General features: G+C 43.6%; 3 protein-coding genes across 6 annotated transcripts in view; 2 read left to right on the top strand and 1 right to left on the bottom strand.

Moving 5' to 3' along the window:
- The window catches only part of MTMR6 (myotubularin related protein 6), an 821,484-nt gene that overhangs the window by 467,643 nt on the left and 334,984 nt on the right, over positions 1-18,857 (top strand). The window lies entirely within an intron of this gene.
- Positions 1-18,857, bottom strand: part of LOC309848512 (uncharacterized protein) — a 321,975-nt gene that overhangs the window by 66,160 nt on the left and 236,958 nt on the right. The gene's annotated exons all lie outside the window — the stretch shown is intronic.
- Positions 1-18,857, top strand: part of LOC309848517 (ral guanine nucleotide dissociation stimulator-like) — a 729,203-nt gene that overhangs the window by 477,219 nt on the left and 233,127 nt on the right. The window lies entirely within an intron of this gene.

Raw genomic sequence — 18,857 nt, 5'->3', positions numbered from 1 at the left:
GATTTCCACATGGCTCCCCTCTGCCCACGGAGTTGCATCTCCACTCTGGTTCCTCATTGGCAAGGCTTGTTCTGTGACTGCCTGTCTACCCCATTGTGAATCAGTTTACACTGAGTTCACAAATGTGCATCGCGGCATACATTACCTATAGCCTATAAGTTGCCGTTGGCCACCGTCTCCTTCACCAGAATGTTCATTTGTGGGCGGGGACTTTGTTGGCCTTATTCATTTCTGCAGTTCCAGAACCTAGAATTCTGATACACAGTAGGCACTCAATATATATGTTAAATGATGAATCAAGGATGAAAATATATACTTAAAACATACATTTCTGCAGTGCCTGGATGGCTCAGTGGATTAAAGCCTCTGCCTTCAGCATGGGTTATGATCTCAGGGTCCTGGGATCGAGCCCCGCATCAGGCTCTCTGCTCAGCGGGGAGCCTGCTTCCCCCTCCCTCTCTCTGCCTGCCTCTCTGTCTGTTTGTGATCTTTCTGTCAAATAAATAAATAAAATCTTATAAAAAAATCAAACATATATTTCTTTAAAGAAAACTTTACGTCCACGTAGGGCTTGAACTCAATGCCAAGATCAAGAATCGCATGTTCTACCAACTATGCCAGCCAGGCACCCCTATTTGCCAACATTTTGACATAGGACCAAAGCCTTTTCTTTGAGCCTGGTGCCCTCACTTGGGATCCTTGCTGTCTCTTTTTTTGCATAAATCACACCTATAAAGTGTTATCCACTGTTTTAAATTTCAACTTCTTAAGAGGTGGCATGAAATTTTAGAGTCCTAAAAAAGACTTCCAGGACAGAATTCTTCCATATTCTTCTTATTTTCCCCCAACCTCCCCACACTTAAAGGAAATCTTTAAATCGATTTTCCTTTATTGAGTCTTTCCAAATAATTTCACTTAGTTCTCAAAGAAATAGCCCTTTCCTTTCATACTCATTGTATCGGTTTACATAATATCAAGTTGGTTGACATAGTAGGTAACTAAATCACTTAATTACCATAACATGTACTATGGGCATAAACTACTTTAGGAGCAGACACCACACAACTCAAAGGGGTGTGAGCGAGCTGGAGGGCTGCCACGTTCACTGGGCCTGGCACGTGGACTCAGAGGAGGGTGGAAAATAAAACCTGTTCTGCTGTATAAAAATCCTGGCACAAGCACATGGCCACTCTGATAAAAAGTAGTGTGGACCCCACCCAAGAGAATGGGCAAAGCAAAATTAGGTCAGCTCAGTGCAACAGGGATCCAAACAGAACCAGACAAGAAATTTCCTTCTGCTTCTCCTGGCCAAGGAAATACCCAACGTGCAAAGGAACTGGAGTTTGCTTATAGCCATGATGAAAGTTGGGTTTTGATAGGTGTAATTATCTCGTATCATCAGTTAATAAACAGAACATAGTTCTCACTCTCTGGGAAGAAGGACAGAACAGTGATTCTCAATCCTGAATAAATTATTCCCTCCAGGTATGTGGACTTCTGAACCCAGAATGACCCTAACATTAGACTCTTGCTTTCTTCACCTGGTAACATTTTATACCAAACCCAGATGTCTCAACTACCCTATTGTTGTGCCCATCCGTCTCCCCTGTGCTGATGCAGATGTTGGCCTTGGCTATGAACCTCCTCCCCAAGCACACTCACCATCCCATCATTCACTGAGATCCTCTCCCTACTGGCGAGAAACTGTGGGATCAGTAATGGGCTCTAAAAGCAACATCCCATGTTTATGATCCCACAGGCGTTTCAGCTACAGCTTTCGAATCCTCCTGTGGAATGTGAAGGATGAAGGTCAAAGCCAAAATCCTTTCCTCTGGGGCACTCCCACACATGTGTATGACCCTTGCTTTCATCAGACCATAGCTGAGGTTCACACCCTGCCCTCTCTGGTGCATTGGCAAGTCAGTTTGTTAGATGAAGATGTGAGCCAGTTCGGCTGCTCTGACTGACATTACAGGGCCCACTTCGGGATGACCTGAGAATGGTGGCAGGCAGGGGAACCTCTGAAGCCCACGGAAAGGGTTGTTCCAGTAGCAAAACCTGGACCTATCCCGTAAGCCCCATTCACAGGTGAGAAGGGGCTGCTACATGGGAAGATAGAGCCTCCAGCCTGCCTGGAGGGCACAAGCCCTTACTGGGACCTCAACACCAGATGCCAGGCAACATCTAATCTGTGTAACCACTTCCTGGGCTCCGAGTCATTTCTCCATCATTTGGCTTCCTTTGGAGTTTGCTTAAAGCGAGGACATGCTCTTCAGTCCAATGCACGTACTTGGTCTGTTTGGTAGGTATATTTTCAATGATAAATTAGGAGCCTCTCCGTTTCCTTTTCAGCATGTGTCTGAGTCCCATCACCTTGAAGGTCTGATAGGGTTTCTGAACTTGTGAGGCTGAAGGCCAGACCCCCGATAAACATCTCTGTGAGGCTTCCCCATGTGTGGTCCACCAAACCCAGCGATGAAGATGTGGGCAAGGTTCTCCGACTGGCACTGCGAGGCATCCCAACACCCAGCCTCAGCTCAAATCAATTAGACGCAGAATCTTTGGGGGCAGGACCAGGACAGTAGCCTTTCTTAGAAGACCCCCAGGAGATTCTGAGCTGCTGGAGCTGAGAACCACTGGCTATGTGTTTCTCTCTTTCCAAGATTAAGACAGAGCCCTCAGGTTCTGGAACCAATTCTGTCTTTTGATCTGTATTCTACTAAGCACTTGTAGACTTACTAGTTACCATAGACTGAGGCCTTAATGTATGCCAGATACTCTGTCATTTACGTCCATATACAGTATCGGAAACCTATAAATAATCCTGTAAGGTAGATAATTGTTATTCTCATTTTTAAGTGTTTTATTTTTATTTTTTTTTTTTAGCTAAGAAGACAGATTCTGAAAGGTGAAGTTGAACAAAATTCACACAGATGGGTCAGTAAAGAAGCCAGTATCTCCATCTAGGTTTAATCTGATTCCGAAGTTCAAGCTTTCCCCATTAGGCCATGCTGTCTCTCAGCCTTCAATGACTATAAGAACTATGGGTCGAATGTTTGGATTTGAAGTGCTTTTTTCCCCAAATTCCATCTATAGAGAATCTGTGCCTGGGAATACTATTCTTCCAAAGGCTATTGACATGAAAATAACTGTCTGTTCAAGAGGCTCAACACATTTGCTAGCGTAATCTAATTTTGGAGAACAAGAAGCTAGAGGATGATTTTGAGATAAATTACATTTGTGTTTTCAATCAAGAGGTCAATGTTATTGATTATGTAACAACCCATCCTCTTTGCTTATTTTAATCCTTGAGGAAATAGTAACCTTACCCATTAAACTCCCTCTGGTCCTGATTTTGGGGACTTATTGCAAGGCCTGGATCTGACCACGTCAGGCACGGGACAATGGAATTACGTCATAAGCTATCGAAACAGAGAGCCTTTCTAATTGCAGAAGCAACTCCCCAGGGATAAAGAATCCATAGAATTACCCTAGAAGAACTTGTGGGGAGAGGCTTCCCTTCACTCTCCACACCCCCGGATTGACAGCCCTGTTTGGGGTCACCCCAAGGTTGGCCACACCAGCTCTGGGTCCTATAACAACTGTGACAAGACCAAAGATCCGAGTTGAGTTATGCAATCACCAGCTCATGTAGAACTTTGAAAAAAATCACACGTAGCTTATGAAGGTAACATCCCCTTGTAAACTGGACAAGGAAGTTCCACAGGCAGGGTCAAGGAGGAGCACGATGTTGGCGATATTAGCCCACTCTTGGGGTACTCCCAGCCTGAACTCTGAAATACTATTCTATTGAAACAACTGATAAGTATAATGGTTAGCACAGTGCCTGGAGCTTCATGGGAGGTTCACAAGTATTTGCTGAGTAAATGAGGGAGTTGGGGACAGAGACGACATCTCCCCGGGATTTTTTGTATTAATGGAATTATTGCGTTGTATAAATCTCACAAGGATTCCCAAGTGAGGAAACTGAGCTGCAGGGAGCACAGAGCTAATACATGGGAAGCAATTTCCAAATCAGTTCTGCCTACCTTTGGGCCTCATACTCTTCTCTGTATCACCTACAAGAGTATCACGAGAGACGACATGCCGTCTGTCTAGCATGATGGGTTCCAGCTTTCACCCAGCCATTCTCCCTATACAAGGTCTCTGATTTGGCCTCGAAAGAGAAACCCAGGCAGAGGCAGCGGCATGCTCAAAGGCCCCAAGGAGGAAAAGCTCAGGACCTGGTGGGGAGGGGGATGGTCCACCGTGCCACGGACCGACTCCAAACCTGCTGCTTCTGGGTCCAGATCTCGGCTTTGCCACTTCGTTCGTGGTGTGACTCTGCCAGCGAGAGCATTAACTGTCCACACCTTCATTTCCTCACCTGTACAACGAGAAGCCATCTGCCTCCCTTCAGGCTTGGCACATGATCTTCCCTGTCACTTATGAATAAGCTAGAGCTTCCCAGAGGAGAAAACCATCCCGTGGCAGGAAGGTAGGATGAGACGTTGCAATTGGAGGGTGAGGCCCGATGCTCCACAAATACTGGCTCTTATTTTTAGCATTGGGGGGCCCATCAAGCAGTCCGATTTGACTGCAGGTAGGATACGGGCAGAAGCATCTCTCTGTTCAGAGCACTTGGCACTGCTTGGTATCTATTAGACATCCATTAGAACACAGCCCCTTAAACTTGTGGACCCTTCCTGGTAAAACAGAGGACGTAATAGGTAAGGATTACAGGAGATGAAACAGCCGAAAGCGTGCTGTACAAGGCCTGACATGTGTAAATGTTGTACGAATCTGGCTTCTTCCAGAGGCAACTCCAGGCCTGCTGGTCCTTTCCGAAGCAAGGCAGTACAAGCTTAGTATTTTTCAAACTGAGGTCCAGGGAACACAGGCATTCCGTGGGATGCTAATAGTGTTCTAGGACAACCTACTAGAAACTCAAACCCTAAGCACAGCTGTGTAGTTGTCTATGCTGGTTTTCAGGAAGGCGCCGCTGAGACAGGAGCACAGAGATTCAATCAGTACAGCCCCGGGATCAGGAGCAGAGAGGCAGATGGACGAAACCAAAGAGAGGGTCCCAAGGAGCCACAGGTTCATGGTGAATTTCTGTACACAATAGACATGGTGTTTTATCAACTCGATGGGGAAAAGACATTTTACTCAGTGAACGGCACTGAAGAAACTAACTAGCTGTTTCATTTCTGCCTTTCATTCCACACATCAAAGATTCTACAATGTACATGGAAAACAGATGTAATGATTTTTAAGTCATTTTTGAAATCCCCATCTAGGGACCATTCAAACTTCCACGCTCAGGGAAAAAAAAAAAAAAAACCCCACAAAAAACAAAAAAAAACCTCACTGTTTAAACACAGCAGTAGGGGCGCCTGGGTGGCTCAGTGGGTTAGGCCGCTGCCTTCAGCTCAGGTCATGATCTCAGGTTCCTGGGATCGAGTCCCACATCAGGCTTTCTGCTCGGCAGAGACCGTGCTTCCCTCTCTCTCTCTCTGTCTGCCTCTCTGCCTGCTTGTGATCTCTATCTGTCAAATAGATGAATAAAATCTTTTAAATAAATAAATAAATAAATAAATAAATAAATAAATAAACACAGCAGTAAATCAATGCATGTTTAGGGTTCCTGAAGAATCAGCCACACGACCTCCTTCTGCCCAGCATTCTTGTTCCGTTTCGGAGCTTGTGTGTTTGCCCGCTGCCCCAGTGGCCGGGATGCTCTCCATCCAGCCCCGGCATGGCTGACTCTTTCTCACCCTTCAAGTTCAGCTCCAATGTCACCTCCTCAGAGAAGCCTTGCCTGTCACCACCTCATCTGTGGCGGGCCTCACCCAATTCAGTCACTGTAACACACAGCCCTGTTCATGCCCTCCCCACACATCACAGTGTCTAATGCTCTGTCTTGTTTGCCCCCGTTAGAGCGCACACTCCTTGAAGGCAGCCAGTCTCATTCACTTCTTTATTGCTTGAAATAGTGCCAAGGACAAACTACCTGCTTAACCGTATTTCTTGAATGAAGCAATGAATGAATGACCCCTTCCTCGGTTTAAGTATCTGCCCAGTGTCTGAGCGACAGTCTCTTTCAAGAAAGCTGACATGTTTTTCCCTTAACCATTATAGAATCCTTATCAATACATCCGTTTTCAATCTTCTGTTTTATTTTTAAGTGCCTGCCCACCTGTACTTGGTTTCTCTCTCGTATCTCTTGAGTTGAAGAAATCCTACTTATTGTAAAACTAAGTCTTTGAAAAGGCACGGGTTCATAACTTTGGCAACTAATGTGTTAGCTGATTTTATTTAATACTTTGACACCAAAAGATGACAGATACTACCTCCAAACCATTCTTTGTTCACTTTCTGATGCACGCTTACCCTGCTGGCCCCACATTCAGGGGTTCATGGTGGACTGTCATAGGGGAAAGGGGCTCCATTTGTCAGCGTTCTGTCTACACAGACTGCAGAAAGGACATGCCTGAGTGTGCTGCTCTCTATGTGCCAGACAACACGTCCTCTCCCTGCTTCTATGTCGTGTGCTCACAGCAGCATCAGACCCAGACACGTACCCATGAGAAGACTAACCTCCTGTGGCTGTGAACCCCCCTTACATGATGTGACCTGCTCCCAACACATTTCCCTATTGGCATCTTCAGGCCTAGAATTCCCTTCTTCTCTTTTCACTCTTCCCTCTGGACCTTGAACATCTGCCTGACTAAAATGCTTTTCCTGAGTAAATATGCACTCTAGACGATAGTTCTCCTCAGCAAAGTCACACAGAGAAGAAACAGGAGAGTGACTGTGGCTGACCGGATTTCCCAAAGATGGCCACAGTATCTCCCATCTCACCTCCTCTCCCTGGGGTGTGATGCTGACATTCCTCCTGCCACATGATGTGATTTATATCCACTTCCCTTCCATCTGGGTGATGCTGTAAGGCCGAAGAGATGCTGGGTGACTTCTGAGGAGAGATCACTAAAACACCATATACTTTTGCCTTGCTCTTTGGGGATGCTTCCTCACGGGTCCCAGCTGCCATGTTCTGAGTTGAGTTTGAGGTGTCTGTGGACATCACTGGAAGCATGTGGGTTCCAGGTACCCTGGCTAGAGGTGAGACTCTGGTAGCCACTGGTGTCAGGTGCTGATGAACGCTGTCCAGAATTGTGAAGGGAAGGGAGTGAATGACCTAGAAGAGAACCCTGGAGAACACCCCCTCACCCCCAGGGCCCAAGCGGAACCCTTCCCCCATGCTGACTTCCACAGCTAATTCTTCAATCAGGTCCTTTAGATTCTAGCCCCCCACCCCCCACCTCCATTTCTGATGCCACCTTGTCTAGGCTCTGGTGACTTCTTGATTGGATTACTACAATTTTCTCATTGGTCTTCCCCTTCTAATCAGGACGGATTGACGTCCACACTGCAGCTAAACGTCATTCTGAGAAATTAGTCATCGACTTGAAATCTTTCAGAAGTCCTCTATGTTATTTTCATAAAATCCGAACTTAATGGCTTAATAAATCAGGGCTTTGGGATTTAGAACTCGACCTTTCTTGTTCCATGTCACCCAACATAGTCTGCTGTAGCCACACAAAACCCACAGTGCTCCAGTATGCAGGGTTCTTCTGCAGGTGCCCTCCCCCATCTCCTTTCCTTAAACCTGATGCCTCCTCCTCTCTCCTTTCCTGGATCCGAATAACCTTACTTCTTGAAAGTTCCGTTCAAGTAGCATTTCCTCTGGGAGGCTTTCCCTGCCAAGCGATCTGATTTAGATGCTCTTTTTGTGTTCCCACATTATCTTATTTATGTACCCATTATGGCTCTCAACACTCTGCATCATTGCAATTCATTATTGATGGGTCTGTTTCCTTCACTGACCTGAATACAACTTTGTGTTCTCGGCAGCTGGCGCAGTAGACATGTAACTACACACCAAATTAGGACATCATTCCTAACATTTATTGAGTGCCTTCAAAGTCATCCTTGCTCCCTGAATCCTCGTCTCACTATGTGTGAAGTGGACACCCACAGAATTTCTCTATTCTGACAGGAGTCTCCTCAAGCGGGGCTGTGAAGGGGGCTCTGCCTGTAGAACCCGTGCTCTTGACCACACCACATGACCTCTGGCCTCCTTCTGGATATTTTACTTACATTTCGTCTTGTTTTGTTTTTTTTTTTTTTCCCAAGGAACTTTACATTCTGCATTGGAAGCTCCCTGAGCACAGGAGTCATGCCTTCTTCATCTTTATGTCCCTTGGAACAACGGATACGACGCTTTTCCCATAATGCCTCCTTCCCCACAGTCATGACCTACCTAAGAAATCAGCGTGGGGTTTCATACCAAGTTTCTAAAACACTATTAGAGCAACTGTGACCCTGAAGTGTACCAAATGTATCTCAAGTCCGTTTCACAACCTTCCTACGTGATACTGTTACGTCTGCCATTTTGTGAATGAGGAATGTGGGCTCAGGAGGCTAGGAGGTGGGAAGCAGTATGGTCACCAAGGGGCCAACAGGGGCTGGGAAAGAGACCAAGACCTCGGCCAGAGACACTTAAGGGGATTCTCCTGGAGACACACACCACGTGGGACCGAGGGTTGGAAGCCCTCCCAACCGCAGATGAGACAGTACCCCCTGCAGCCCACAGCCAGCCATGGTGGGGGGGGGGGGTCTTCAGATCTCTCTAATCCAGGATGTCATCTCTATGCCTGCATTACATTCACTTCACAAAACTTCTTTCCACAAGTTTTCAGGAGGACCAGCCTTTTTTTTGCCTTAGTCTCAGGTGTCTCCAGGATCCTTAAATGGATCAACTTTCCATAAAGGAAAGGAAGCTTTTTGAATGCCAGAACAAATGATACATTTTTTTCCAGTAAAAGCTTTCAAAAGGCCCCAGCATTCTTCAGCATGAGGTGTACATTATCTCTGTCTGTCCTAAGTTATTAAATGCCTCAAAATCACTGCAGACTCTGGGAGACATTCAGTGAGTTCACCCAGAGTAATTACCCCAGAAGTACAATGGTCGTTTCAGCTTTCTACCAAATCTTCACATCTGAAGTCACAGCTTTGGACGTGGGGCACGTGGGGTACAGTCTGAGCACAGGAATTTCGTTTCCTCGGCTGGGCCTGTCCACACTGCCTGGCAGTGTTGGCCTATTAAGAGCAAATGCTTGTAAAGTTGTGGTACCTCCATACCACGGAGCACTGTGATCTGACCCCCCAAGCCTGGTCCTCTTCATAGGCTCCCAGCAAAAGGCTCCTCTCATCCCGGTTGTGTGAGCTAAGTCCTGACACTCCCCTTCCTGTGTCCCCAGCCAGCTGACTTGGTGCCAAGTCCTGACCCCCTGAGGCCTCATCACACTCACTCTGGCTCCTTCCACACCACAGCCAGGAGCACTTTCTGGGAGTACAAATCTCCCCACCCCTCCCTGCTTTGGCAGAAGTTCATAAACCTGATCTCAGTTTGTAACTAACTCAATTAATGTAATTTCACATCAGTTCTAATAAGTAGCTGTATATGGAGTATACAGAGCATTTATGATGTATAGAAATCAGAGAGTACACGGCCCCTACTGTGTTCACGACAGGAATTTAAAAATACATCTGTTGAACATAGTGCAGCAACCGGTAAGATTTTTAGGATGATAAATCTATGGAACACTGGGAAAATGGGGAGCTTCCATTGTTACATCTGATCATCTAATCCACTGACATGTAATTTTGCAAGTTTACCTTCCTCATCATTCTATCATCTACAGTTTTTTCCTTAAAATCCATGCAAAAACTCTGGCAGGTTAAACAAAACTAGCCACAGAACTCCAACGAGAAAATGTTCATTTCTGCAGCTGAAAATCAACACAGTTAGGAAAATGGTTTCTACCTGAAGGAAAAAGGCTCCCAGCAAATGGAAGTTTCAGTGAAAAACAACACAATCATTGTGTTTGTTCCAAAATGTGCACAGGCAGCATGATTTCACTGTTTTCTTTCTGGGCCCTGCAGGGAATGGAGAAACACTTTGTAATGACATGGCTGAGTATAGTAAAATCAAGATTGTACCTTATTCTTCTGCAGTTTTCCTTATTAATGACCTAACATGCCATTTCCCAAATTTGTTGGGTGAGCAGGGTATCCCTCATAGAATGGGAGCAGGTCACACCTCAGTCCAGTTTGAATGTGTCTTGTTATCAGCCACAATTCAGAGTTCCCTAAATCCGAAGGACCTGAAGGTTCCTCAAAAGAAGTATTTGGGGAGACAGTGGGAAGTACTGGATTTATGACGTTCGATTCACCCAGGGCGTCTCTCTGCTCCAACGGAAGGAAAAATGATTTCTACAACTGCCACATTTGAAAACTCGAGACTGCTATGTTTTATTCAACCCACCTCCCTCCTTTTGAGCCAGTGACTGGGGAACAGGCTGCTTTCCATCCTAACCATGAGAGCAACCAGTAAATGATGACCCTCTACGTCCAATTATGTGTGGATACAGAGAGCTAAGTATGAGCCCTGGAACACAAAATCCAGCCTACCGCTCGTCCTCTGGCTCCCTGCCTCATCTGTAAAGAAGCACAGGGTTCTCTGGTACAGCCTCCTAGCCAGCGAAGAGCCCTACCTACAAACAGTCAATGGCATTAGAAGCTTCGCTCTTCATTTGTTAGCTCACTGGCTGCTCTCATTGCTGAAAAACCAGAAGGCTTTTCCTTGTACTTAATATGGTCTCTGCCCTCTCCGCCTCTCTGTCCCCGTCGAACCACAATGGCAAAAACATCCTCCAGATGGCAACCTTTCAAATGCTGTAAAGACAAGTGCCCATCCTTTCCCCTTCAATTTCCCATGATGGTTCCTGAAGTAATTTGTTTTATTGAGAATGCTTCAGGTCAACTCCAGTTTGGCAGTGACCTTACAGAAAAATGATACTGAACTTGGGAGGAGTTCTACCCCAGGGAGACTCAAACCCGGGTGATTAGAATCACCTGTGAACCTTCCAGAGCATCAAAATTGGGGATGCCCGGCATCTGAACATCTGTGCAACTCCCCATTGACTCTGCTCATCACCCAGGTTTGGGAATGACTCATCAAATCAGGGTAGTGGGACCATTTTTCCTGATCTTCAAACAGAATTTTGCTTATTTGAAAACAATTAGGAGGCAACATAGGAACATTTAATTAAGTCTTCATGTCAAGGGCAAATCATTGACAACAGGTGAGGAAATTCAAGAAAGGAACCAATTTTTTAGGTGAATTATAATAAGCAACATGCTACAGGATGGCATAAGCTAGTTTCTTTGGGAATCAGGTCCGTAGTAGCTGCCTGGTGAGTTCCTGAGAGTTAAATTAAGAGACTCTCCTTGGAGAACCCGGGGCTGGGAGGGAGGGGAGTAAGTATTTGAATCAAGCTTAGAAATTCTATTACTGGAGAGTATTAGGAGTTAGTATTCTTGATTTCTTGCTACACTTAGTATCTCCAATCCCTTTGACTGTTTTTGATTTCCTGATCTCTCTGTGGGGCTCTCTCTGTAGGCATAGTAGTCTGACTGCATCTCTGTGGATGTCAATATCTTTCTACTTCACCTTTCTCCACCTGTTCTGTAAAGCTGTGTGTATATTGAAGCGTGCAGCTGACTTTCCAAACAAGCCGTTTGACTCCTTCCTAGGTGGTAGATTCCTCAAGGTCAAAGACTATGCCTTTGACTTTCTTAATGACCCAGGGTGAGCATGTAAGTGTTGGTTATTTGTAAAAATCTTTGATCTTCTCCAAGTCTCCCAAAACGTTGAAAAGGAGGGAATACTTTCTAACTCGTTCTATAAGGCCAGCATTACTCTGACACCTGAGCCAAAGATCATTCAAAAAACTACAGACCAGTATCCCTTAAAATATTCATGCAAAAGTCATGTACAAAGTACTGGCAAAGCAAATTCAGCAGCATATTTCAAGGACTGTATACTAAGACCACATGGGACTTACTCCCAAAATGCAAGGATTGTTCAACTTATGAAAATCACTATAATACATTAACAAAGCTAAGCAAAGCAAAAAAAAAAAAAAAAAAAAAAAAAGTCTTTTCACAAAACTCAATACTTTTCCTTGATACAAACACTCAAACTACAGATAAGAAATTTCCTCAACATGAAAGCCATACATGAAAATGCCCAGCTAACATCACACTCAGAGGTGCAAGATTGAAAGCTTTTTCTCTAAGATCAGGAACAAGGCAAGGATGCCTGATTTCACTTCTAGCCAGAGCAATAAGGCTGTTGCCTTATTATATAAGAAATAAAAGACATACAAATTTGAAAAAGATGACGTAAAATTTTCTATTTGTGAATAATGTGATCTTAGATACAGAAAACCCCAAAGATTGCCCCACAAACTCTCAGAATAAACAAACTCAGCAATGTTGCATGACATAAAATCAACACACAAAAATCGGTTTCTTCTCTATACACTAACAATGAACAATCTGAAAAAGAAAATTAACAATCCATTTAGAATACCATCAAAACAATAAAATACTTAAGAATAAACTTAACCAAGGAGGTGAAAGATTGTTACATTGAAAACTATAAATAAATATTGCCGAAAGAAATGAAAGCAACACAAATAAACAGACATCTTCCAGGAAGACAGATTCAATGCAATCCTGCTCAAAATCTCAACAGAAACTTTTGTTGTCCTAAAATTAAGTCCTAAAATTCATATGAAATTCCACGGGACCCTGAACAGCTAAAATAATCTTGAAAATGAACAACAAAGATGGGGGCCTCATACTTCCTGATTTTAAAACTTAATACAGCAATAAAAAGTGTCACAGCGGCATAAGAACAGACATATTGACCAGTGGAACAAAATAAACCCTCACATATACGGCCAATCGACTTCTGATACAAATGCCAAGATCATTCAATGGGAAAAGAACAGTTTTTTCAACAAGTAGTGCTGGGTAAACTGGATATCCACATGTAAGACAATGAAGTGGGACCCTTACCTAATGCCATGTTTAAAAATTAACTCAAAATAGATAAAAGACTTAAATATAAGAGCTAAAACTCTAATAAAACTTTTACTAGAAAACAGAGGAGAAGTTTTGTGACTAGATTTGGTAGTGATTTCTAGGATGCGACACCAAAGGCAAAAGAAAAAGAAAAAACAGATCCACTGGACTACATCAAAAAGGATACGATCTGTAAGACAGTGGAAAGCGAGAAAATATCTCCCTGGAAAGGGATGAATATTCAGCACTTAAAAAGAACCCCTACAAAGAATTCAATTTTTAAAAATATACAACCCAATTTTAAAAACAAAAAGCTTGAATAGACATTTCTCTGAAGAAGTTATACAAATGGCCAGGGAGCCCATGAAAATCTGCTCAACATCACTCGTCATCAGGGAAAGGCAAATCAAAACCACAGTGAGATCCCCTCACACCAGTTGGGACGGCCACTACCAAAAACATTCCAGTGAAGTGGAAACAATTGTTGGTGGGGTTATACAGAAACTGCCGTGCTGGGGCATCACCGGTGGGGAACGTAAAGGCGTATAGAAAAACAGCATGGAAAACAGTTCCTTAAAAAGCTGGCTCAGTCGGTTAAGCATCTACCTTTGGCTCAGGTCAGGATCGCAGGGTCCTGCAACTGAGTCCCGCTTCAGGCTCCCTGCTCAGCGAGGCATCTGCTTCGCCCTCTCCCCCTCCACCCATTCATTCTCTCAATCTTTCTCTCCCTTACCCTCTCTCTCAAATAAATAACATCTTGGGGGGGAGAAAAGGTAAAATAGAATTAAGTGGTCCAGCAATCTCTTGTATAGACTTGAAAGAGCTGAAGTCAAGGACTCGGATATTTGTCCATCTGTGTTCATAGCGGCTTTAACACCCAAATGTCCAAGAGATGAATGGATAAAAATGTGGCATGCTATGAAGTGTTACCAAGTACTAACAAAGGAGATGCTGACACGTGCCTCAACATGAAGCTTAAACACGTTACATAAGTGCAACGAGTACAATAAGTGCAATAAGCGAGACATAAAAGTACAAATATTATAGGATTTGAATGAGTGACCTACAGCAGGCAAAGTCATAAAGACAGAAAGCAGAAAAGGAGTTACTGGGGCCAGGGGTGGGGAGGTATTATTTAATGCATACAAAGTTTCTGTTTGGGAAGATGAAAAATCCTAGAAATCAATGGTGTTGACAGTTGCATAACATTGTGAATGTGCTGTCACTCCACTGCACTTAAAAATGGTTAAAATGGGGCACCTGGGTGGCTCAGTTGGTTAGGCGTCTGCCTTCGGCTCAGGTCATGATCTCAGGGCCCTGGGATTGAGCCCCGCATCAATCTCCCTGCTTAGCAGAGCCTGCTTCTCCCTCTCCTGTGCCCGCTGCCTTCCCTCCTTGTGCTGTCAAATACAATCTTTAAAAAAAAAATGGTTAAATGCCAAACTGTATGTCTTGTGCTTTTTCCACAATAAAACACTCTGATAATGACAGCCACAGCGAAGGGATGGGCCGCAAAGTTCTACCTACTTGAAATCTGAATCTACTACGTTCCAGCTGAGTGACTGTGGGAAAATGCCTCCGCCTTGGAGAGTTTTCGTTTCTTCTTGTAAAATGAGGATTCCACATGTCCATGGAGGTCATTGTCAAGATCGAAAGCAAAATGCTGAGTATAACAACAGCCTCTCATGCCATCAACCAACAAATGATGGGTTGTTATTGCAGCAGCTCTGGAAATAAAAAAAAGTACTATGTTATCACAGAAAACATCGAGGGGCTCCTGAGTGGATCAGCTTGTTAAGTGACAGCCTTTGGTTCAGGTCATGATTCTAGGATCCGGGGATCGAGTCCCACATTAAGCTCCTCGCTCAGTGGAGAGTCTGCTTCTACCTCAGGTCTCCTCCGCTCTCACATCTCTTTCAGTCTCTCCCTCTTTCTCAAATTAAAATAAATAAAATCTTTTTAAAAAATTAAAAAAAAAAAAGAAAACACAAATGCACAAAGTTTAAAAAAAAAAAGCTTCAAAAGAAGAGAAACAGGTACTGGGTAACGAAGGAACTTGAATAAAGGGAGGGGAAGTCTTGGCTTTGCAACGGTTCACGAGCAGCTCTCGAGAGTGCAGACACTTTCATTGATTAAAGTTTCCACACAAGGTGTGTGATACAGATGTTTATAAGAGAGAATGCCATCTAAGGTCCCCAGTGATGATCTAGTTCACCCATTACTGCGCTCCTTCAGAGAGATGAGTACCCGAGAGTGTTTCCGGGATGGTCACCCAAGAGCGAGGGAGGTGGATTACACAGAAAGGCAGGATTAGCGCCTACTTACTGAGTCAGTGAGCGGGGGAGCAGGGCTTCGAGTACTCCAGCACAGGGGGAATACCCCCAACATACCGATTTTGCTACACTGGGAGGGGCAAGGAGTGCTAAAAATGCTGCCCTTTAACCTATTTGCCCCTCTCAGAGTCTGTGATCCTAAATTTACATTTTTAATCTTGGGATTTGGGGAAAGACAGTGCTACTATGGAAAGATGGATGCGAGGTGCGTGAGGATCACACGTGACTGTGCGTGCTGTTTTACACGTGCTGAAGGCTGTTCTGGGACAATCTCTTTGGGTAACAAAGGGAGTAAGTTCGCAGCAAAAGCAGTAAGGCCGTTCTGCTAGTGTATCCAGTTGAACTGGAACCACCCAGGGGTAAGGGGCACCGTGTCTAGGCAGTCGAAGAAACCCTGCCTAACTTTTGACTCTCCAAAAACTATTATGAGTCTACTGTTGTCCTGTTACTGATAACATCCGCAGGCCATTAACACACCGTTTGTATATGTTTTATATACTTTGTTCTGACAACAGAGCTAGAGAAGAGAAAATGTTAAGAAAAATCCTAAGAGAAACCATGTTCATAGTACTACATTTATCGAAAAAAAATCCACTTTAAAGCAGACCCACACAGCCCAAACTTCCGTGTTGTTCATGGGTCAACTCTTCGAATTCGCAAAGATATTTTAGGCAGAGAGAAAAAAACACACTCAAAAGCCCACAAGCACAAATAAACCAACTTTAATAGATATTATTTTTTATTTATATAGCGCCTTCTTCAAGAACCTTAGATGCTTTACAGACATTATATCTAATTAATCCCCACAACAACCCTGTGAGGTAGGTATTACTCCCATTTTACAAGATAGGGAGACTGAAGCACAGAGAGGTTAAGTGACTTGCCCAAAGTCACACAGTTAAATTCACTGAAGAGCCAGGACCTGAGCGCCTTAGCCTCCCGGCTCCCAGTTAAATACCTCATGGGAGAATCTTTAATGAAAAGTGTCCTTAAAGAAAGTATCAAGAGTAGTATGTTATGAAAGTGAGGTCTTTCTACTGCCATCACCAAAAAGAAAAAAACCCGATACTGATGGTTAGAGGCAACAAGACCCATATATTACACGTCCTTTATTTCCCTTTTCCTGGTCTCACGGTTCCTGTCTTAAGCAATCTTCTAAAGGTGAAGTTTCCAAGACAGAAGCCATAGGACTTAGCAGTGAGACTTAATTTAGAATATTTACTTTCAGTTATGATAATTTATAGAAATTTTTATTCCAATATGCAAAAAATATGGGACAGCCATCCCAACAAACATGTACATGGTTAGAGAGCAGTCAGCCACCCTTTACTACCCCCGCCCCTCATTTCAATCACAGTCAACCAAGATACAACCTCACAATGCTTTCTAGATGGGTCATTTTTCTTACTAAATACCTGCAATTTCCCCCCCAACCCTAACCCTTTGTTTTCAAAGTATAAGCTTCAAAACATTTTATGTAGATGCAGCTGTACTAAGAGTAAAAAGGAAACTGAGAACCATCACCCCACAGTCCCTCCCCGGACAAATCATACTATTAAACATGGTGTAGATGTGAACAGTGTGTGACTACCAAAGAACTCAATAAAAATGCTAGAACTTGCTTTAATAGGAGATTTAACCTTGCTTTTACTGTATTTTTTAAAAATGCAAAATGTAGAAACAAACACAGCGTAGTATTCCAATGCTGTACCTCTATGCAAATGACTTCATCTATCTCTCTTATCCATGCTGTGGCCTGACTCAAGTGAAGACTGCCTCAGCCTCACTTTACGTCTCTCTGAGCTCAACGCTGCAGAAACACAGCCTCGAGTTCCAAGACAATTTGGTTTAAGCCTCAAAATAAAAAAATGTATCCACTTCCACGTCTGTGACCTTCCCCACATTCTCAGTCATGATTCTCTGTGCAATGTAGTCATTGGGCAGGCTACATAATTTGTACAAACCCACTCCAGCCAGCGTCAGGTTTTAGCAACTATAATCTTAAAAAGCAAGTTGTCAAAATACATCATATTCTCCCAGCACATCTGTTGAAACAGCCCGATTAGCCAAGTGACCCTGTTAAAGATCAGTTCATGGAACGAGTAGGTGAAGTCATTTCCTGAGCTAACAGATACAGATAATAAATGTTAATAAGTAGCAGCAGACAAAAAAGTTTTTTTTTCATATTCAACAGTATTAGTCAAAGAATTTTAGAAAATTACAGCAATTAAAAAAAAATTACTTCCTAAAGGGACTTGAAGAACATCCAAGGCCTGATCGCTGTGAGTTGGACTCTGTATTCAATCATCTCCTGCATGTTACCTTTGGCCACCGTCCGACAACTTAATGATGCGTGGAAAAGTGCCAACCGCCATGGTTCACGTGCACTTGACATGACATATATTACTTCTTCAAACTCCCAACAGAAGAAAGTCTTAACAAAGGCAAAGTGTAATCTCTGAACACTCTTCCAGTAAGGTTTGTGAAGATGGCGGGAGGGGGTGGGAGGAAGAGAAAAGGACTTGCTCCGCGTGTGCCCGGCCTGCGCCACAAACACTTCATCTTCATCGGTGTGTGCAGCGAGCCTCGGGGCCTGCTGGGGTTCTGACAGATTACTTCTTTCCCGGGTAAAGAATGACGTTTGAAAACAACATAACTGCTACGACACCAATTTTCCAAGCACGGCCTCATCCTGAAACGTCCGAGAACTTGAGAGTGGTCAGGACTGGTGCGCCCCCACGGGGCCACACGTTCCTTCATCCTTCCAACTATGACAGGGAGATTCTGACAGTTTTTTATGGTGCTGAGATTAAAGCTGAACAACTGATTTATAAACTCTAACAAAGGACAAATATTAGCCAGAGATATCAGTTCCTCCTGAAAAAGAGTATTTATCTCCTCGCATTGCAAATTTTTCTTAAGGTATCCTAGGACTTTAAAATAGAGTTTAAAATTCACCTTCAAAATAGAAACAAACAAAAGGACTAGTAAAACTGACAAAAACTAATAAAAATATGCTCAATTTTACTGACAGAATCATGGGCACTTCACAAAATACTTAAGACTCTACCAGTTTTAAGTAAAATAAATAAGAAAAAAAATGATAATTACAAAGCCAGTCTTTCCCCTTGGGAAAACAAAAAGCCACTTTTGACCAATTGTTCCCTACATATACATATACTGTATATTATTATAAGCTTCTTCAGAGAAGCAAAACATATTTGCCTTCCTGACACTGGATTCTAGTGAGCTGAGTTCTGACATCAGGAAGGCAACCGCAAGTGTTGAGCCCAAATGCAGTTCTGGTTTACACTTGAAAAGACACTAAATATTCCTTCTGTGTGGCTTCAACATGGGCAAATTTACGCAGTGTGTTCGGTGTGACCTCCTTAAATGATCAATACAACCTAGCACAGATTCCTAGTCTTTCTACAGCACCCCCAAGGAGTTCAACTCATTACTGGTGCAATTAATAAAGAGAAATGCATATCAGTTACTGGAAGGCTGTTTTACAAGAGGAGC

Source organism: Mustela nivalis (assembly GCF_964662115.1).
Source record: "Mustela nivalis genome assembly, chromosome: 15".
Lineage (NCBI taxonomy): Eukaryota > Metazoa > Chordata > Mammalia > Carnivora > Mustelidae > Mustela > Mustela nivalis.
Note: the sequence above shows the minus strand (reverse complement) of the source record. Positions and strands in the feature narration are given on the sequence as shown.